Genomic DNA, 22958 nt, shown 5'->3' on the forward strand with positions numbered 1-22958 from the left:
TTGGGATGCTCAGAAAGCATATGACTATATATCAGCTAAAGTATAATTATACAGTACTTCTAAGGACATTTGTATGTGAATATTCTCTTCGCCCTGCCCCAAGTTCTCCTGTGAAGCCATCTTAAAAGAAAGCCTTATTCCTGAGAAATATACCAGCTGTTGAGAGGTGGGAGCAGTTACATTCCTCAAGACTCGAGTCAGCAGGATGGAGATAATCAAACCATTTGAAAAAAAAATCGCAGTGTCTGCTTCAAGTTGTTTCTGCCCCAGCTTGGCAGAGTATATTCGTCCTCAGCATTTCTTATTTAAAACCCAGACCAGTGCAGTGCTAAGAACTCTCAACTCCCACTGACTTCAGTGAGAGAACAGAGCTTGCAACAACACTCAGGATCATGTCCCAATACTTCTCAGAGCTGCCTCTTCATGCCAGGGCCACCTAAAACATTGCCTTTCTGGAAAGTTCCCTTTCTGGACAGAAGCTAAGTGCCTCTTTTATAGCATATTCCATCAAAGGAAATGCAGTGATGTGTTTTTCCACACCATCTTCACTCTTCACATCTAATCCCAACATCCATACATTAACAGATATGATCAAATGGATACAATGAACCTCCCAACACCATCACAAAGCAAGACAGTAGTGTCTTCATACGCACGATGGTGCTGACATTAGACACTGAATAAGTGGTAAAATTATTCAGATTAATGCTGTATGAATTCTGTACCAGCATCATCGCCCTGAACAGAGACTGTCAGCTCAGCTCTCTTCCATTGCTGCTTTTGTTTTCAACAAAAAAAGTCCCAATTATAGACACAAAAATGGAAATATTATAGGAAAACATTCAAAACATCACCACCACCTCCTCCTCCTCCTCTAAAATGGTTTCGCAAGCACTCAGTGGGAAGTAATTTATCACTGCTGTCCAAAAGCATTATATCATCAAATCTCACTTCAGGTAGATCACAAATGCTGGAAAGGAGGATGCTGCTAGCATGCAAAAGGGCTTGCAAGCCGTTCAGCATTGAGGACTGACAAGGATAGGGCTGCCTGCATTTTTTGCAAGACATCTTTTCTAGCTGTCAAAACCTTTGTTCTCAAGCAGAGACTAAGGTGTGCGTTTTCAAAATTAGTGTATTTAAATGGTAAATTAAAAACCAACACATACAAAAAGAGCAACTGCAGGATCACAACATAAAGGGGAAAGGGGTATTTCATGCACAGTTAATTCTCATCAATATTACAGGAACATTCCTTCCCCACCCTGCCCCAGCACTCAGAAATGCTATTTTCTAGTCTCTCACCACATTCATATAACAGAGCAAGAGGGAACAAAGGCTTCCAGACATTACCTGGATCACAGGACAAAACAGCAGACAAGCGAGATCTCGAAAGGCTCGTTATTATGGAATAGAATATCAGGCCCAAGTCCTCTCCAAGCTACCTCTGGTTTTTGCCTTTTTTTTTTTTTTAAATGCTCATCTGACATTCCTGGAAAGGCATTTGATTATTTTACTAACCATCTGAGGGATAGGAATAAACTCCACCTCTTCTCTCCCATCTCCCCCCATCATCAACAGAGACCCAACACTGCGCTACTAATGGACAGGCAGAGAACAGCATCTATATACTTCTCTGGGAGAATGCATGCAGCAGGGCAACAAAGGAGGAGAGCTGGGGTTTAAAACTCAGCATGTCCTGGGACCAAGAGGGATATAAAAAAGGAAGCATCAGATCACTCTATGGAGCATGGTAACTGAATGAAATGTACAAGTGCATTATTTCATTAAAAAAACCCAAATAGGGCTGCGAGGTCTTATCACACACAGCCCTGCCTTCCCCCACACGCATATCACATGGTTTATTTTGTTTACAGACATTTTTAAAGGCACCCACACACAATGATACCTGAAAGCACAGAATTCTTCTCGGAAGAATGGACCTTCCCTATTGTTTTCAAGAGAAGAAGGGGAATAAAATCCTCTCTCTTTTCTGGAAAGAGATCAGCAGGTCCACACAGAGGGCAACAAGCTCGCTGCCTTTTTGGCTATATGACAGGCTCAGCCCTAGGGAAAGAAGGTAGTAGTGGGATGGAGGGGTTGTTTTCTTTTTCTGCCCCAATAACCTAATTAGGTTCCTGAGCAGCGCTAGCAGGATAGAAATTTCTTCACGCTACACTGCCTGCTTGTGTTTGATTAATGTAAATCTTCTCAGGGCTCTAACCATGCCGCAGGCAATGTGATGGCCAGCACTCCATTAACAAAGCATCTATGCCACTGCAGATAGCAAGAGGAGAGAAGGAAAGGGAAACGTGCATTTAAAGCCTTTCCTTTGAAACCGTCTAATGTCACCTAAAGAGGTTACAATCATTTGCTCTGAACACTGTTCCTAACTCAACTCCACGTATTTCCCGTGTCGCTGCAGTTGTCAAAACAATGGAACTGGCTAGAACAGTGGTGAGCAATCTCACCAAAACGACCCATTCATCGCAACTTCAGTGCTCCTCAGCCCAGTTTGTGTCAATACCAAAATTACACTGACCAATTACAATCTGACAAAACCATGATCTCATCATGGCTACAGAAGGAAATAATGTAGGAGGCACAGAGCCAAAAGAATCCACTCCTACCTCTAAATCTATCTGTTCCACAGCTCTAAATATGCAAAAAATTCCCACCCATACATTCCCAGGGAATGTATTTTCCATGCCTCTAGATTTTTTCCTGTGGTTTTCATTATCTGTTTCTAAATAGTAGTGGCTGTATTTAGCAGGGTCTTCAGCTCTGAAACACATGTCTCTCTCATTTTTGAGGGATTTCACAAAAACAAAGGACTCCATTTTTTGTTTTTTCCCTTTTGTTAGAGCTGGCCAGATGCTCAGAAATTCACTGGCCAGCACCTCTCATTGCACACAATCCAGTCTACCCTAGAGAGCAGAACTGAAACAGCCAGCGATGTTTAACCTGTGCTCTTCAAAACACAAGTGTCCTAAGATGCAATGAAATGAGAAAAACAAACAAAAAAAAATTAAAATCCCAAAGCAGAGCCTGCACATCTACTTTATTCATGCATCACTTGTGCCAGAGAGCCACCCTTCCCTTCAGAACTGGAGCAGGGTGTCAAAAGGCAAGCTATTTTTAACACTGGTTGTTTTAAAGTCAAGGATTCCTAAATTTCCCCCCCTCCTCCTGCCACACCCATTGGCATTTGGATAAAATCTATGCAGTAATAGTAACACTGCAGAGCAAAATTTACCACAAACACTTTTTCTTAAAACACTGATGCTGATATTCAGCATCTCTGACTTCACTAAACAGTTAACCGGTGGAAACAGTCACAGCCTACAGTAGTAGAAGCAATGTGGTTTAGCAGTTAAGAGCCTAAAACGGCAAGTCAGAACTCGAGATTTAGTCCTGGATCTATTCCACTCTGTGCAACTCTGATCAAATCATTTCACCTCTGTTTGCCTAACTTTAAAATGGGGATATGTACTTCTGAGGTATATTTGAGGTTCAAAATGTGTTTGCAATCCTAAAAAAAGTGCAGCAACACCAGGAAGTATTATTACAACCTTACAAAGCTCTACTTGCCCATTCACTCGGAGGGGGAGGGGGAAATCTTGATTTTTTTAAAATTATGTAATTTTACTTCATTAGTGTAAGGGTCAATAAGTAGATCTTATTTCTAAACTTGTAAAATCTTGCTATCTATCATTACTATAACCTCAGTGGTTACATTTTCGGGCCCCTCAAATCAAAAAGCCTGTGATGGTACCAGGACACAGGAAAATATTGAATTGTCTTTTCAGTCTGAACCATGAACCCTAAATGCTTCAAAACTACACATCGTAATCTGTAGCCCATCAAAACTGAAACCCCCCAAAATACCTCCTTATTTGAAAAAGTTAGATGAAGTACAGTGCTGTCCCTCAGGAAAAGTGGCAAGGAGCATGGGAGTAGGTCATGGTGCTGTACAAGCACCCAAGAAAGGGTCTATCCTGGGAGCAGGTAGAAGCTTCCGGGGGATTTGAGTACAGGATAAAGTGACAGCTTCTTGGAGGGTTATTACAAGAGAGAGCAAGCACTGGGTTTAAAAAGAGAGACACCTGCAATTTTTGAACTCAAAATTCAACATGCCCAATTCTCATTTACACTAAGGCTTATTTTACACTTCCCGAGTGGAGTAAAGGGCCTTAGCGTAAGTAAGAATCAGACCAAGTGTATTCAACACATTCTGAAATACTAGGATTACCAGAACCAAGTTGCTACCTAAAGCTACTGTACCCTGGACAATTGTTGGACCCTAGTTCCTACCCCATCTGAAACAGCCCAAATTTGACGACCTTCAGGACATGATGTGAGGTTCCCCCATTTACTCACTGTAGGAAAAGGCAAAGTCGGAGCTAATGTTTCTGTGGGGAAGGACAGCATTGTCCAGCTTGATTTTTATTGTGATCGGTTATATTCATTTTAGGGATAGGGAGTAGCTGACCCCTTTATTTCTGGCTGACATTGGCAAGTAGTACCCACAACTTGTGATGAAAGCTAATATACTGTTATAAATCAAAAGATAAAGTGATTAAAAACTTTCAGGGGGAAAAAAAGGAGTCCAGAGTGTTCTTTTCACATGATTGCTGCTTCAGGGGATTAATGCAGATGCCAGGATACGGTGTAAAATGAGGGGATCCAAGAATGAACATTCATACACTTCATCTTATCCAACAACCCTACTCCCCAATAGCTCCATCCACTGGTGCCCTCTGTGCCAAATTAAACCTCCCAATCATGCAAAAATCTGATTCAGCAGCCCATGATGCCATGGAGCAAAGAGGTTCAGTGCAACTGGGTGATAACAGAAATTAGCTATGGCTATGATTTATTAGACCATTTAGTCCACGTCTGCAACTTTTGCAGGGCTGTTCTCTACAATCTAGCTAATGGTTTCTAGACCCCTGAGGGAGGGAGGGAGGGAAAGGAGAGAGAGTGAGGGAAAAAGGAACACTCCCCCCTAAAATCCAAAGTAGACGTTGCTTATAACCCTTATAGGTTAGCCAAATTCTATTTTCCCTTTTTGTATCTTCCTGGCAGTTACGCATGTGTTTCTAAAGAATGGGGTCAGTAGTCTCTGTGGATCAGTACCCATTTTCCATAGACCACCCCTCCCTTTGTACGTTATTCAACGTTCAATAACTTTCATATTGGCCTTCATTTCTCCCGTCGCATCCTTTACTGATGAGATGCTTTCCTGCTCAGCACACATGAGACACAAAGCCTGCAAACAGCAAGCAGAACTCTGCCTGTTTTGCTAAGAAACAGCGTTAGCAGCTCTCTGCTGGTTAGGATAGGATATGGTAAATATTTATGCGGAATTCACAGACCTTTACCCCAATAAGGAGCCAAGCATGGGAAAAGAGCAGCTTCCCAGAGCTCCACACAGCGGATGTGGAGAGGTCCCCAAGGAACGGACTCCACATCTGAGCGAAAAGCTGCAGGGCAGCAACTGAGAGTTCCAGTTCTGATCACTAATGCCTCTAGCTTGCCTTTTACAACTGTCTGCTGGATTCTACCAATATTATAGCACATAAGGCTTGAGTCTGCATGGTACTGAGCGTCTTCAGCTTCCATGCCACTGGAGAGGGCAAAGCACACATCCCAGAATCAGGCCAGTGCTGAAGGAACATCCAAGGTTCAGTCAGTTGTATGACAACCCTTCCACCCCACCCCCCGACCGAATATGTACAAATGTAGGTTTCCATAAGGACCCCTCAAGCCACGTGAAGTCCATGCACACTGCCAGACAGTGCTGCTTCAACTAGCTTCACTATCCCATTTCTCCAGTGTCACAATGAAAGAGGACAATTACCATCTGTACTGCAAAGCAACTGTTAGGAGACAGAGAAAACAAAACAAACTTAGGGCAGATACCCATACTTCAAATCACCTTGGATAACATTTGCAGACGACAGGCTGGTGGAGTAGTAAATAATGAGGACCACGTAGTCATACAGAGCCATCTGGATCACTTGTTCACCTGGGCCCATTCTAACAAAATGGAATTTTGATACAGCCAATTGCAACATTATTTATCTTGGAACAAGAAATGCAGGCCGTATCCTGGAGAACAGCAACTCTGCAAAGGGCTTAGGGTCCACAGTGGATAAGCAGCTAAATATGAGCTCTGGCTGTGACAATAAGAGGGTGATCCTTGGGCGTATAAACAGGCAAATAGCGAGCAAGCGTAGGGAGCTGATTTTACTCCTTTATAGGGCATTGGTGAGAGACACTGGAATACTGCATCCAGTTCTGGTGTCGGATTTATATAAAAAAAAGACTGAAAAATTTGAGAGCATGCAGAAAATACACCCAAATATTATTTGAAGACTTGCAGTGAGATACTTAAAGAGTTCAATCTGTTTAGTTGATCGAAAAGACAACTGAGAAGTGACTTGATTGCAGTATATAGGGACCTTAGCAGGGAGAAAATATTGGGTACTAAATGGCTCTTTAATCTAGCACAGAAAGATGGAACAAGAACCAATGGCTGGAAGCTGAAGCCCGACAAATTCAAGTTAGAAACTAGCCCCTGATTTTTAACACCGAGGGAGATGAACCACAGGAACGAACTACCAAAGGAAGTGGTGGATTCGCAATGTCTTCAGATCGAGAGTGGATGACTGACTGGAAGATCTGCTTTACCTAAAACAAAACTTACGTTTCAGTCAAAGACAAGTTATTGGGCTAAATATAGGGGTAAGCGGATGGAATTCAATGGCTTCTGATATACGGGACGTCAGTGTAGATGATCTAATGGTCCGTTCTGGCCTTAATAACAATAATAATAAATAATAATAATAATATAAAAAAGGAAATCTATTGGGGCTGCCAACAACAGAACTCTATTTGGTAACAAGTCACCACCACGAGATAATTATCATGATCAGCTCATTTTAAAAAAATGGAGAGACAATAACAGCACTAATTTGCTCAGCAGTGAGATACTGAAATAGGACTGAAAGAGAGTCAAGTATTTGATTTTAAAACGTTATGTTAGAAAATCTCCAGCTGAATAAACGATTAAGATTCTAAGATTGCTAAAGTAACAACAACATTTTTGCAAAAGCCCATCTAACTCCCATATTCTCTACCACCACTTGGGACTGCGGCTTAAACTTGTATCTTTAAAGCTCATTCAGAGCTTTAAAACGACAGAACTTGCAAGTTATCACAGCATGTGCTTGTAGAGATACCAGGAGTCAAGTAGTCAGCAATTTCTTAAGAAATAAAAATGGACATTACAGATGTGGAAGACTGAGAAGTTCAAAGTGGTTGCGACGAAGAAAAACCTACAAGTAAACAGAGTTGTTTAAAAATTATGGAACGATAGGAAATCATTTTTTTAATTCTATAAAAAGCCTTAACACTAGACTGTTATTGCATGGTCGTCTCATTAATGTATAAATCATTTATCTTTATGGCACCATTTCCTTTAGTTATATCACATATGATGTGGGAATTAGACACCTGTATTTCCTGATCACAGTAGGAATGGAATAAAATTTATAAGATAACAGATATTATTCCATGTCTATGCCCTAGTCCTTGTTTTTTCTTATTATATAATGCACAGTGGCTCCACACAGGGTGCTAAAAGCTGGCCTGTTAATAGCAACTCTTGCATCAATGGCCAACAAATCAGTGTCCTTTATTTTGAATATTCTGGGAGCAACTGATTGACAACAGTAAAGAAGGCCTCAAATAACGCTGGTTTTGCATACTTTTTAAAAAATATGCAGTAACTTTAACACAGGCTGCAGGCTGATATACTATAAGTCTCAGCAGGATGCTAAGCAACGTCACATAGTCCACAAGCCCAATTCAATCTTTTTGACATACCCGAGAGCTAGCATGCTTTTAAATATGAAGAGATGGAATAATTCCTCTACATTCAAAATGCTACTGATGAGCACCCTCAGTAAATATTAGAGACTGATTCCCACTCCTTTTTGTTAAATACTGTTGGGTTATCAGACAGTATAGAAGAGTTCTTGGTTCACTAAATTATCCTTATTTTTCCCCACACACTCCAACGTTACACAAGACGCAATAGAGAGTTTTTAAACAAAAGAAGTCCGCATACTGCATTCAAAACTGTAATTTTCATCTGTTACAAAAAGCATAAACATTACAACCACTTTTTCCCCCCCTTGCCGGTGCTGTCCTGTTTGTAACTCAGAGCCTTAGTTTTGCTTCAGATGTGTCTATGCCTTTGTCCCTCCCACGTCATAGCACTGCAACTAATCCTCCTCCAAAGGACACACAAATGCTGCTGGCATTGCACCTGTCATCCAACACACTTGTTCCACCACCTTCGAGTCACTTCCTTCATGCCACTTGTAGAGCTGTGCACATTTTAAGCACAGAGAGTGAAATGTGGGGCTAATATGTCCTCTGTGCCATGCCCTCCCCCTGCCCCAAAGAGGGTATCCATCACTTTCTTCAAGAAAGCTGCACCCCGCTGCAGTATCCGATAATCCACACTACAGAGAAAGCAAACCTTTTCTGGGTCTAAAGCACTGTGGCTCAGCCACTTTTGCCATGCTTTTCAAAGACAGCAACAAATGCCTTGCTTAACGAACGAGTGACAGTCAAACATTCTATTTAGGGATTTGAAAGTTCTTGCATTACATGATACTAGTCTATCCACCTGAGGAAGTTCAAGACAGAGGCCTCCTCCTCACAGAAACTTCTGCAAGTTTACAGTATACAGTTTCTAGAGCAGGTCAGGTAGAAACATAACATTAAAATGCTATTACTGAGCTCTTACGTGGCCTTTCATCAAAAAAAATCTCAAACAATTTCTAAAAGGCAAGTTTCTAGCTTCACTTTACCGATTGGGAAACTGAGGTCCAGAAGGGGGAAGCAACTTGCCCATCATAGTGCAAGTGAGTGGCTGATGTGGGAACAGAATCCAGATTCTGTCCAGTGCTATAATCAGTCCCCACACTGTCTTAAATCAGTACTGTACTCTTAGCAAGGATACCTAAGACAACCAGTGCTGTAGCCTATGGATACAGAAAATAAACTCTCAGAATGTTCAGACTGAGGGAGGAAAAACAAAAGGATATCTCAGTTGTATGCTAGCGTTGAGCAGGGGAGTATGGGGAAAGATGTAGAAGTCTCCAGGTTTCAGATACCGGAGAGGTATCTGGACAGCATTTAGGGTCCAAGTGTGGAACGAGGCCCTTCAAGGAGGGCTCCAGAGTGCCCAGGTGTTTCGGTGAGGATCCAGCTTCACAATTCAATACATGCAATGGAGGAGTGCGTCTGTAGAACGCAATTCATCTCAAATGACCAACGGCCAAAGAGGCAATGAGAGAAGAGCAATCGGATGCAGGGTAAGCGCTACACAGCTAAAACAACTTCAAGGGAACTCAGTAAGAACTCAAAGGTCAGAGATGTTGGAAACAGGGCTGGGTGAGGGGAAAAAAAAATAAGGGGGGGGGGAAGAAAGCCCGTCTCCGTGTGAGAGCTCACAAAAGGACCCTATTTATCATTCACCTCACTGAGTGATTCACCAGACAAATCCACTAGCTCTACTCAGTAAAACCCACTTTCTGGGCTCCACCAAGACAAGCACATATCAGCCAAGTTAGGATTAGACTGGCAAGTCTACAGAGCCAGTCATTACAAGACTGAGCTATATCTGTCTCTTTCTTATGCATGGCTGTGTTAACACTGAACAAAACCTGCAGTGCTCAGACATTTCCTTTCATGTAGTGGAAACCTTGAAGCGGTGTCCATGCTGTGGCTGAAACTGTACTAACAATAACTGTGCTTAAAACTTAGTACTAATAGATATTAAACAGAATCTGCTGATCTGAGGAAATTGGGGAAGTGCCCAAGAGTACTAACCTTCAACCTCTGAAGTTATGAGTCACACAGCAGGCTGCTTTAGGTCAACTCTTTGGATTTCCTAACAACAACAATAATATCTTTAAGTTTTGTTACAAAAATGGAAGTTTATTAGTCCATGAAAAGAAAGGAGCTGAAAAATTATACAAAGTCAGTGACAAACCAACAGAAAACACAGTCTGGAGAAGCACAAAGCAAAGGACTTCCCTCCTGCATGAGAGATCTAACTTGATTGCAGCCTTCACCTGTCTGGGCTGGCTTCTGATGCAGAACACTGGTATATGCAGGGTGCCATTTAAAAAAATGGTCACATTGCCTTCCTTGATCTTTTATCTTGACCAATTTCAAAGGAGGTATTAAATATTTTAAAGCCATCTGGTATGCAAATTTCTGCTTACCCCAAGTTTGATTGGTTCCAGCAAGCCTGCTACAAGAAAGACCAACCAGCTGTTCTAGGAATAGAAAATTATACCAGATCAAGGGTTGGTACTTGCTAAATTCAAGCTGGGACCACTGCTGAAGCAGCATGCTAAACTAAAGGAACTAGCGACCATTTTATAGATCGATGTCTCATGAAACAACCAGAGACAGAAAGAAACGCTGAAATGCCCAGTTACCCCAATGGTAACATCCCCTCATCCAGAGCAAGTTACCCAATAGCAGCAAAAATCATGTCAGAATAAAGAGAGAATAGGAAGCAAGACAGACAATGGCATGGTTTTAAGATCCAGAACCTCGCTACAGCACCAGCCAGCATTAGAAGCTCTTCAGCAGACAAATATGAATGCTTTCAAAGCGAGTAAACTTGCCCCAACACTAGTTATGGGCCAAGGTCAGAAAGAAAAAATGGTGGATCCTTGTTCTGATAAGATTTTTCAAGGATTTTCTCAACCTATTATGAAATCTCTCCTGTCTCAGTCTCCACCCCACAGTATAAATCAATACTGGAGAGAGAACTTTAGAGGCACTGGAATTTTGACTCCATAAGCAAGAGTAAGTATTTTCCCAAATGTCATTACAATCTACTGCCTAGGTCACTAAAGCGTAGACTCACACTCCCAACTTCAGAATGCACCAAAATCAACATCCCAAGGCAGCCATATCTGTATTTGTACTCCCAGATGCTGAAAACACAGAGATCCATCCCTCAGGGCATTAGTGGCTGCATTCACCCACTTACCCCCAGAATGTGACAAGAACCAAAACACCAGTGCTGACATTCCAAGTTCCCAGTGTCTCCAGACAATATAGGATCAGGAGATAGATGCCCTAGAACTAATTTAATTCTTTTGTCACTCCTGATGCTGCAATGATTAGAATTTTTTTTTCCTGCACTGACAATTCCCCTTTTGCACCCAGACAATAAATAGTCTTTTCCAGGGCTCTCCAGTCCCCCCACCACAGCAGTGGGAAACAGTAACTTTTCTCTAGCACAGAAATGATGCCATGGCAAGCAGTCAGGGGGATAGGCAGGGAAAAGAAATGGGGGAGGGGGGAGGGGAGAGAAACATGATGTTGGGGCTGGTCTACGTGGGGAAATTTACTGGCATATTTTACTATGCTACCTCTATAATTATACTGGTATATACCTATGTGGACAAGCTTAGTCCAGAAAAAGAGACAGAGTGTACATACAGGGAGTTATACACCACAATAATTATACTGGTGAGACAAGCCCCTAGTTTAATAGTTCCTGGTAGATGATTCATCTGTATTTTTAATCTTTGCTCACTAGCGGAGAATTGCATTCTCCCCTCCCCTTTGCAAGTTTTTCCTATTTTAAGCTTGGCAGGAGGAGCAGTCCTCAAACCTCAACCACTGAGTGAAGTTTAGACCAATAACTGAGATTGGTCAGCTAGTATTTGATAATTAAATTTATATGGTTAACTATAAGATTTTCCATATACTTCAACATTAACTTTAGATTTGTGACTGCATCCTCTATCATGCCAGGACACAAACCCATCTTATCTGCTGAAATACTCTCAAGGGCACTGCCTGCTCTTATGCCATAGGTCTCAGGATACCTGCATATTTGCTAGAAGTCACAACTCTCCAAACACTGTATGGCTGCATTATTCAAATGCCAACAAATAAACCTAGCTCTCAAATTCCCAATCTGCTCCAGGCGCAAAACACACACATTATACAACCAGGGGAAGTTGCCCACAATCAACCCTCTTCAAAGGATTAAGAATGTTGTGTTCCACTGTAATGTGCAAACAGCTGATCACATTCTTCACAGAATAGGTTATTGAGACAATCCAGATTTCCACATACAGGGTATCAAACACAGGTCAGAAAAATCAGCCACTAATTTATTGACAAGGAAGAAAGGAACCATTTATGAATAGCCTGCATTCGGGCAATTTCCCTACTGTATTTCCGGCTCAGACTTCTGAAATAGTCTGATTAAATTATTTATTCTAACTGCAGTATGGAAGTTGGAGCCACTTGGTTATTAAGTAAAAGTGCAGTAATCTAAAGCAAGCATCTCCAAACCTAATGGAAGAGAAGGGAGATGGGAAGGCAGCCTTAGAAGATAAAATTAATTTGCCAGTGGGAGTTTGTTTCTGCACATCATCATTCCTCTGAACTGAGCTGACTGCCATTAAGAAACAGATCCGGGGGCCCTGGTGGCGGCTGGAGTCCTCGTCACTGGAAGAGGACAGCCCACAGATTTAGCCACTGAGATTCTGCACACACAGCTAGAGAAAGGACAGAGACAAGGGGCGAATGAAGGAGAAACCTCTGAATGACGACATACCTCGAAATGGTTACTACAGAGTTTAAAGAAATCCACAGAACAAACTGCTACCACTGTAGGCCCCAGGTATTTGAGCAAGCCCTTCATATCTACAGACATCTGTATGGAGTTTATCACCGCATTATCTAACCTCTTCTTCTATCTACCTCCAAGGCAAACTGAGGTTGACCAAATGGTTTCTGTTCTCCATTCCGAAGTCCTGCTTCAATCAGTTTAGGGATAGGGACTTCCATAGATGAGGTCCCTGAACACAGAACGTCTTGTCTGAAGATGTACACCAGAGTTCTGTTGTGGCTCTCTTCAGCGTTCATTGCAAGACTTCACTGTACATCTGTTACTATATTTACTTCCTTAACTGCTTGTTCCTTTGCGATTATTTCCCTCCTTGCCCACTTGACAGACAGTTGTACTGGGGTTCACCTCAATTTTGATTTAAAATTAGGTTTTTGTATAAAAAAAATACAAAAAAAAACCCCACACACAGTGTTCCAGAAGAGAGTTTTACAATAAAAAGTCCACCTTGGTGGAAAACTTTTCCACTGACATCCACCAGAAGCTTCAGCGGTGGGGGTGGGGTGGGGTGGGGAGAGAGACTTGAGTTTTAAGTCAATGGGGTGATCCTCTGCAATTCCTCTACAGCTGATCCAGACTCACAATGTTTAATATCTCAGGAAGCACAGGGTAGATCTGAAGGAGTGGTTTCCTCATAACACAAACAGCAATAGGTGGAGCAGGAACTTAAAAGTGCTTCACAAGCACCGTGACGTTCTTGTCAGTGGAATAAATAAGCAGCCTTGATAAATAAGCAGTCTCCCAGCAGCCATGGGATTAATGACAAAATGGGATTCCTTTCAACTGGCTGAATTCCAGACAACAAGATCACTGAGAATTGAGGACTGCCTACAACACAGACCTGTTGCGAGGTTATTTCCACCCCCAATGCTTAATTGCCTGCTTCTGGCTTCAGCAATGACCTAGGAACACTGCTGGGAGAAACACACAGCCTCCTCCAGAACGACCTCTTCCTGACTGTCAAAATAAACACTGATCAGAACACACTGACTATTCCCCGTTCTCTTGGCACCTGCCAGCCAGTATTACTACAACCCACAACTGCAAAAGGAGTTGTAGCTAATTGCAAAGGGCATTTTAGATTCCCAGGGAGTGTTTAGTGCTTAGAACAGAAGGACTGGGAGTCAGGACTTCTGGCTTCTATTCCATGCCCAATTGGTTTCTTTCTATAAAATGGGATTGATTGCCTTGTGTAAATGGCCCTAGATAAAAATCTAGTTATAAATATACCTTCACTGAGCCCAAAACCTGATGATAAAGCCTACCGAAAAAAGAGAAAGGTAAAGATATGTCGTATAACATACATGGCTGCAACAACATTGGTGAAGGGCCAAAGCTAACAATCTTACCATTTTAAAATGATCACAATGATTTTTAAATTCAACCTTCCCTATTTTGAAGGACAGACTGGCATGCTTGCTTTCTCAAGTCAGAAGTTAGGGAAGTTACTGGGTGAACCAACCACGAACAGTGGGCTGACGTCTTCCTGAAAATCCAACGTATAGATTTAACCCACCTGAGCAAAGAACTTACACAGGGATTAACTAATAACCACACACTTCTATCACATCATTCAGAGGAGCTCAAAGCACTCGACATTATGCTTCACACTCCTGTGGGGTACAAGGCTATCCCCATTTTAAAATGGAGTACTGAGGAACCGAAATTGAAGCAGCTTTTATCACACAGCAAATCAAGGTCAGAACTAGGAACAGGGGTCAGAATACCTAGTTTCTAACTACTACAAGAATGCTGCCTCCCACTACAAAGAGGTCTGAAGCTCAGTGGTAGAGAAGAAGCCTCTGACAGTTCTGTTAGCTTCGAGTCTCTCTGCACTTCGACACCTTCATTGCAGCATGGAGTGACAGAATTAAAGAAAACCTAATTATAAATAGCTAAGACTATAAAAGGCTCTTTCAGCAGCATCCCAAGGGCACCTTATTCCACCAGCCAACAAAAATGGAAACAAAATGATAGTGCACGTACTACCAACAATCTCTAAGATCAGATCGTCACCCACAAGAACCACTTCCGCTGTAGAAACCACAGCGACGACACATGGCGAACCACAACCTATCATCCTGTGCGTCTCAGCAGACTGCAGGGGCAGATCACCAATTTGAGAGTTACAGATCACCATTACAGGATTTGTCACTCATCTTTGGGATACAGAATGCGCTGTTTCTCTCACAGATGCTTCAGCAGATGAGCTCTCTCATTGTCCTGTTCACAATTGACATCACATTGGTTCCCCCATACACCTCCTTCGGTTTCCAGTGAAACATATCCTTCTCTCACCACTTTTCTTCCAGAAAGCAGCCATTAAGGCCCCATCTACACAGAAAAATTTCTGGTAACATGGCTGCCTAGCTTGGAGCAGAAGGAGGGAAGAGAATGGCTGACAATGTTTTGAGTTAAGCAACAATTCAGCCCAGGTATAAGTAGGTGTAAATCCTAAAGAAGCCATTGGTGAAGTTGATCTCTGGAGCCAACAAAAATCTCCAACAAGTTTTCCCCTGTCTACACAGGCCAGTCAGGACCATGTTACTAAACGGACTGACCTTGAAAACCACTGTACAACACAAGAAAGTATTTAATACCAACAATGCCTAAGTGTCCCCATGCACCCGCTTAAGCCAGGGCAAACGGAAAAACACAGAACACAACCACTCCCAGAAGGGACTGACTGTTCTCAACACCGCCATGCAGCCCCTTTGGGCATGAATATCTACCCCCACTTTTCAAACAGGCATCCATATACCGCCATGGTGTTGCTGAAAAGCATAGCTGAATGTTGTGAACCTGAAAGGAATGTCATGCTCCAGCAAATTCTCCCTTACCTTAGATTAATGGTTCTCACCTTTTTTAGTTAGAGCCTGCTGTTGGGAATGGCATAAGGGCAGCCCCTCCGATATCCTGTGGTTGTCTCCTGTTTAAGTTCTCTCTCACTCATTTCCTATCTGTTTTCACTGTTCTCACCTACTCCAGCTTTTTCTTGTTCTTCTTTTGCTTTTCTTTTTTTTTTTCCCTTTGCGCTAACCCTTCTCCTTTCCCCCTCTCTGGTGGCTTCAATCTCCTTCCCCATTCATCAGAAGGTTACGTGTTGTTGGGCATGGGACAGGACATCTACTGGTGCTTCTGCACTACAGGAGCGCAGAGAAAAGACACTTGGTCTGAGCCTTCATCCCGGAACATGCAGGAGCAGTTGCCAACCAGCTACATTAGGGAGCACAATCACAGCAGGAAGAGAAGACTTGCAAGGAGCCACCTGACACTTTATATGGACCAGCAGGTTGCAGCATATGCCTGCAGGTGGGTGCCACCAGATTGAAGATCCTGCACCTTAAGTGGGTTCTAGCCCAAGAAAGCTAATGCCCAAATAAATCTGTTAGTCTCTAAGGTGCCACAAGGACTCCTCAGGGTTTTTACCTTGCAACGTGCCCCTCCTGAATCGGTCTAGTGCTCCATCAGTGAGATCTGGCCACCTCCCTCCAGGCTGGGAAACACTGCCTTAGGTCAGTTCATGCCTTCCAACCCCCTTCCAGCCACTATGGAATTATTCAAAATTCCATGAAAGCATACCTAACTCCTCACAGGCCACAGGCTTCTGTCTCTCTACACTGGGAAGTCACCCAAGTGCTCTGGCATGTGACTGCCTGCAATATCACAAGTATCACAGGACTCAGCGCCTACAGACGAACTTGAGATCAGTTTCATAGATAAACAGGAACTTTGTTAGCTGGACTGGTGCACAGAGCTTCAAAGAGAAACATTACTCAGATAAGAAGAGTCAAATTTCCCCCATCTATTTCTTAAAGTCTGAAGCACACGCTTGAAGAGCTCAGAAGCCAATTGAACCAACTCAAATGTCCAGCCCCAGCAAAACTACACTTTGTTCATGTGGGTTTAAGCAGGCTAGACACTCCATCGTCCTGAGATTCTCCCTTTGGCAGCTAGCACAAATCCTGCAGCCTCATTATCTGCACCAAGGCAGGCCCTTTTTGTTAGTTCACACCTCACATTTCATGCCACATCTTCTACATTGCCAGAGAGTTCAGACCATAGAAGCCATAATTCTGCTGAGTTGTTTAAACAAATGTAGAGGCTCAAAGTGCATCTCCCAAGTCACCGCATCCTGTTGCAATCCACAGTCTCACACAGCGGACACTGTTTCTGACAGACAGAGCAACACTTCAGCCATCATCAGCAGGACACTTGACAACACATAATTAACAAGCAATAATGATCCTGATAGATGAGACTACACAGAGCTAGATTAGAACTTGGACTATCGCTAATGTGTGGGAGCCCACCTGCAATAAATCAATGCTTCTTCCAGGTATGCATCTGATGAAGTGAGCTGTAGCTCACGAAACCTTATGCTCAAATAAATTTGTTAGTCTTTAAGGTGCCACAAGTCCTCCTTTTCTTTTTACGGATACAGACTAACATGGCTGCGACTCTGAAATCTTCCAGCTTGGGTACTCAGCACAGGGACAACACTGGTCATTCGCGGTCTCAGTTTTGGAGAGTGACTTTCTTAATTCAGTCTAATTTACACTGATGAACCCAAAAGTTAAAGGATCCCAAAGCAAAGCTCAAAATAGCTCAGTGGACAATTTCTAAGAGTTTGCCAACAAACGAAAGAAGCAACATCATGTACATAGGGTCAAACATTGCTAGATGAGCTGCACAGATATGCAAGACGACCAGGTTCCTGCCAAATGGGTGTATAGACCAAACAGACAAAATACAGACAGGCAAAGAGTGGGGGAAAGGGATGCAGCACAAAAGGAAAGGACAGAAGTGGGGATGTTTGGCACACATTTTGTTTACTCCACAGTTTGTGTTCAATACTGTTTGTTTTGGTTTCACTATTTATAATTGTGTTGACATTTAAATGTAAACTAAAGACAATGCCTTTTCCTACCATGCTTGTTTTAAAAATATACATGGTTTTTGTTTTGGTTTTTTTGTTTAAACACAAACAAAATTAAAACAAACTGTCTCTTCCTGCCTTTTTCTTTATTTGCTCTTCTGTTTTAAGCCTGTTGCTTGATTTCTATACTTCTTGATGGCCTGTTTTGCATTTTATGCCTTCCCACCCCCCCGTAATTATTTATTACAGCTCTATATGCTTTATACCCCTTTCTTGTTTCACTTATAAAAAGCCTTGCATCCCTTCCCTCTCCTCCTCATTTTCAGCCCGCTATTTCTGTGCGGAGACAATATCTGCATTCAGTCTTCAGAATAATTAAGGGCCTTAGTTTTGTTAAGGTGAGATTTTAAATTAGATATACATTTTTAAAGCCTAATGGTTATTTCCATGGCAGGATTGTAGAGCGTCAATACGTGCAGAATTGCGGGCCTGGCTTGAAGAAAGGGTTTGTCTCTCTGAATTCTTACTGGCCTCTCTTACATACATAAACCCAGACCTTACAAAATAGATAATGTGGGGGTGCTCTTTGGCCTGGTCTACTTGTAAGAGTTAGGTCAACACAACAGCAGCGCTCAGGGATGTGAAATATCCATATCCCAGTGCGCCATAGCTATGCCGACCTAACCCCCAGTGCAGATGCAGCTTCCATCAACCTAGCTACCATTGCCGTGGAAGGTGGAATCCCTACAGCAACAGAAAAACTCCCTCCGTCACTGTAGTGAGTGTCTATACAAGGACACTACAGTCCTAGTGTAGACATGTCTATACAATGGCTTTCTTACGCGGCCTTAACTAGGAGTAAAGCTCCCTAATTTTTAGCAATACTAATGAGAGGCTGCTACAAGAAACTCACGGATGAGAAAATGATTAACGTAACAAACTTAAGTTACATATCACCATGCAATATATGTCAACTGCATTATGTTCCCGAACCTAGAAGCGCAAGGAGGATACACCAGTATAATCCTTCTTGATGTTAAGAATTTAGTGCTGGTGAAAGGTAATGACTTGACAGCCCTCGAGAGTGAAGTCTTTTTATGCACAGAACACTAACACCATCTGCAGCAGAAGTTCAAACTTATTCTTGAAACAGCCCTGCCCATGTATTTCCCCTCTAACTCGAAAGAGCCACACCTTAAGGTATGAGTGGGGAAATCAGTCCCTATTACCAAGGTAAACCATGGCCTTTCTCCTGATGCTATTAGTAGAGTGTCCATTTAGTGCCAACTGTGCTGATGGTTTTGGTTTTTTGCGACGTGGACGCCTGTCACAGCTCCAACGATGCTACTATGAACATTGTTGATAGCAGTGAAACGGTCCAGAATCATGTCAGTCCCACTCTAATTCTGTTTGGGAATGCTATGAGCAGCTGCAGAAACAGGCACCAGAGCACCTCACTGAACAGAAGGACCCATAAAAAGTAGGCTGAAGTGAGGGTAGAGTTGTGGACCCCACATCCCGAAACATTCAGAAGACTCGAGGACACAGATGGGCATGAAGCCATCAGCCCTTAGGAAACTCCAGCTAGTAAAGAATTCTGCAGCAAACCTCCCCAGCAATTTAAGCTATTGCAAGAACATCAAACCTGCCCACCAGTTTCTCCACTGGCTTCTCACAGAACATTGAGTCAAGTTCAAGGTCTAGTTCTTACCTTCAAAGTGCTCAATGGCTTGAGCCCAGCATAACTAAAAGATTGAGCCCAGCATGACTAAAAGCTCTGGAATGAAGACCATGGTCAACAACTCCACCCACAGGCACAATAGAACATTATACCATATGGGTAAAGTTCATCTGTGCAGGAGAAAGAGCTTTCTTGGGAGCTGGTCCGCCATTGTAGAATGAAATCCCACAAGAGTTGAGGACTCTCACAAAACCTCACCACCTTCTGCTCCAAGTGCAAGGTACACTCCTCCTTCCTGCTTCTCTAATACAGTCTGAGCAGAGCGGACATTTTAAAAAAAAAAAAAAAACCTTAACAAAACAAAACACTCCACTGCACATATCCTCTCCCCAGGGGAAGAATTCTGAGGGAGAGAGAAAATGAACCATACATGATAAGTCATGTCATCTGATGCACTGCTGGAAGGCACTCAAATACTACAGTGATAAAAGCAGCATACAAATCTTTTTAGACGAGATGAGATGGGTGTGGAAAAGTGAAAGAGTTCCTCTGTCTTCCAGAGGCCATGAGGAGTTTCACATTTATTCCACACTATTAGCTAGAGCCCCCTAGCAGGGTCCAAGGACTTCACCTGGCAGGAATCACAGCAGCCGGGTGTGGGGCTGGGCTTCTCTGGACATGAATGATAGTTCTATCACCCTTCAAGTCTTTCGTATCTACCTCGGGCCAGAAGGGGTCTGGTCAGTGTTCCAGGTCCTGCTTCCTGCAGACCTGGACTGGATGCAAAGAGGAGGAGATCAAGAAGGGGAAAGCTTTACATCACTTTGCAGGTCCAGAGCCATTCAGACCTCCCTAAGCAGCATTAATTTATGTCACAATAGGAGTTACTCACAGAGAGAATTACACATCTTTGGCTAACACACTGCCTGCTATTCCTGCCTCCAGACAAATAACCACAATAGATGTTCCCAGCTCTATTAAAACTGGGGGGGGAGTCAAGCTCACCTCACTTCCTGTCTACCCCCAAGCCAACAGTACACATTGCGACCGGCACCCTATCCCGACAGCTTCAATAAAACTACAGAATACAATAAGCAAGCACAGAGACTGTCACCTCATACTCAAAATGAAACGGAGACAATACTGGAAAACTCAAGAAAGCTTGCACTGATGTCTGTATGCAACTGGCCACTCTACAACTAAGAAGGAAGTCTTCAATGACACCTATCTTACGGGAGTACTAGATTTAAAGGAGAATGTTGAAAAAAAAATGAAATGAACACACTGCTCAAATTGTAAGTGTAGCTAGCTATTCAGTAACACTGTTGCAGAGAAAGCCCTGAATTTCATAGAGAAAGAGGAGGAGGGGTTATTTAGCCACCATTCGGCTAAAAGAGATGTCCCAATTACCACGGGGACATTGAAATACTCAGAGAGGGGAAGCACATTTAAGCGGATTAGAAACAATTAAGGTTTACTTTAATATCAAGCGATGAGAAAAAAAAAATCAGCAATTAAAAGCCTCAAAAGGGTAATTATGTGTAAATTCTACCCCCTCCCCACCTTATTTTACAATTATGGTAGCACAGGCTATGGCTCAATTATAAATAAAACTCATTTGACAGCAACTGCCTAGGAAGACAGACACTCACATCTTACACAATATCTACATTCGCTACATTACTTGAATAACCACACAAACCTGCACAGTCCACGTAACCATGCAATCTCCTTGCTCCAATATGGCTGGAGCGGCTGCAGGAAGAAAAATACAGTAACTGGGTTACAAAAAAGGAAAAACTACTGCATCCAAACGTTTCTGCAGCCTTATAAGAGGATACAACCAGGTTCTGATAATCATTAGGTGACCAATCACAGCCTGCAAGTTGCGGAGTTTCAACCCAGTCCCAGCAGTCCCTGCAAGGGAGAATAAAACCCTTATCTTGCTCAGCCATGTGTCGCCAGCCACAAACAGCAAGAGAGCTACGCCCAAAGCCAGCCTATTTGAGTTTAGCCGGGGTCAGAGGGACTCTGAAGAGAGAAAGCATGCTCATGTGCAGTTCTGATAGAAACAGAAGGAAGAAACCCAAAACACACACCCACAGGTCTAAAGCCAGTGTAACCAGCTAATCTTAGTCTAGGATAGACCCGACAGCTGGAAACACTAACAGAACATCACCAAGCCAAAAACCATTCAGTACCAGAAAAACTGTGGCAACTAGCAAGGAACTGAATAAAGAGTGAAAGACTGGAAAGCATTAAAAGAGCTAAATATGTATAGCCTTGTTAAGAGATTATTAAGTGAAGGGTGCATGATCATTTACAAGGATGAAGGGTGTGAACACCAAGGGTGAAGGGAAATTGTTTCCTGTAGTCCAACGGGTGGCAGGATTCAATCACAAAGACAGAAGATCTAGGCTGTTTAATCGTCTCCCAAAAGAAGAAGGGGAGGGAAGCCTTGCTGTTTGGTGTATTTAAGCTTCTGAATCTGAATCCTTCTCACACCAAGAGATGTCATTTAGGGCACAAACAAGGTTCCATTACCCCGATCTATCTTTGAACACACTTTGCATGTCCTCTCTGTGAGTGGTTTTCAAACTGGAGATCACGACCCAGTACTGGGTCACGGAACGTCACGCACTTGGTCGTGGCGACTCTGATCAGCACTGCCAAATGGGCCATTAAAAGTCCCGTTGGCAGTACTGCCCAGCTAAGGCAGGTTAGTCCCTACCTGTTCTGACACCGCACTGCGCCCCAGAATCAGCCAGCAGCAGGTCCAGCTCCTAGGCGGGGGGGAGGAGGGGGGCACCCCCACCCCGAGCACTGGCTCCGCACTCTCATGGAGCTGTGGGGGGCGGTGCCTGTGGGTGAGAGCCGCATGGAGCTGCTTGTATGCCTCCGCCTAGAAGCCAGACCTGCTGCTGGTCGCTTCCGGGGCTCAGCATGGTCCGCGGTGCCAGGACAAGCAGGAAGCCTGCCTTAGCACCCTTGCTGTGCCGCTGACCAGGAGCCGCCCGAGGTAAGTCCGTGCCCCAATCCCCTGCTCCAGCCCTAAGTCCCCCCAAACCCAGAGCCCCTTCCTGTACTGCAAACCCCTCAACCTGGGCCCCACCCCGGATTCTGCACCTCCAGCCCAGAGCCACACACCCCCAACCTCCTGCCCCAGCCCTGAGCCCCCCCAACCCAGAGCCCGCTCCTGCACCCCAAAACCCTCATCCCTGGCCCCCACACCAGTGCCTGCACCCCCAAATCAGAGCCCTGACCCCCCTCCCACACCCAGAACCCTTCATGCCCAGCCCCACCCCACAGCTCTCACCCCAACCCTCAGCCCCAGCTCCACTGGGCAGTGGGCATCAACAATTTTCTTCAACTGGGTCGCCAGAAAAAAAAGTTTGAAAACCACTGCTGTGTCATTAAATCCCCAAAATTCTCTCTCCAAGTACTGTTTGACACAGGGATTCTTTCAGCTGCCTCCTTCCCCAGTAGTCCAATAGCACAGATGCTCCGGCTTCATTCTTAACATGACCCAGATATTTCCATCTTCTTTTTGGGATAGCTTTGAAAATAAGGAGTTAACTCTCTGACCAATCTCAGCATTTGTTATAAATTCATTTAACTCAACGCCTAGTGTTTTGAGATATTTACACACT

General features: G+C 43.4%; 1 protein-coding gene across 5 annotated transcripts in view; it reads right to left on the bottom strand.

The window, feature by feature from the left end:
- ARHGEF12 (Rho guanine nucleotide exchange factor 12) overlaps positions 1 to 22958 on the bottom strand; it is a 102474-nt gene that overhangs the window by 75745 nt on the left and 3771 nt on the right. Inside the window, exon 1 of one of the 5 annotated variants that reach the window (XM_077839910.1) lies at positions 21011 to 21130. The exons of 2 other annotated variants lie outside the window; for them this stretch is intronic. The gene's annotated coding sequence lies outside the window, so the exon portion shown is untranslated. Of the gene's footprint in view, positions 1 to 21010; positions 21131 to 22958 lie in introns of those variants that run through there. 2 more of the 5 variants (XM_077839911.1, XM_077839912.1) reach the window with 2 other exon arrangements.

This window comes from Eretmochelys imbricata, chromosome 22 (assembly GCF_965152235.1).
Source record: "Eretmochelys imbricata isolate rEreImb1 chromosome 22, rEreImb1.hap1, whole genome shotgun sequence".
NCBI lineage: Eukaryota > Metazoa > Chordata > Testudines > Cheloniidae > Eretmochelys > Eretmochelys imbricata.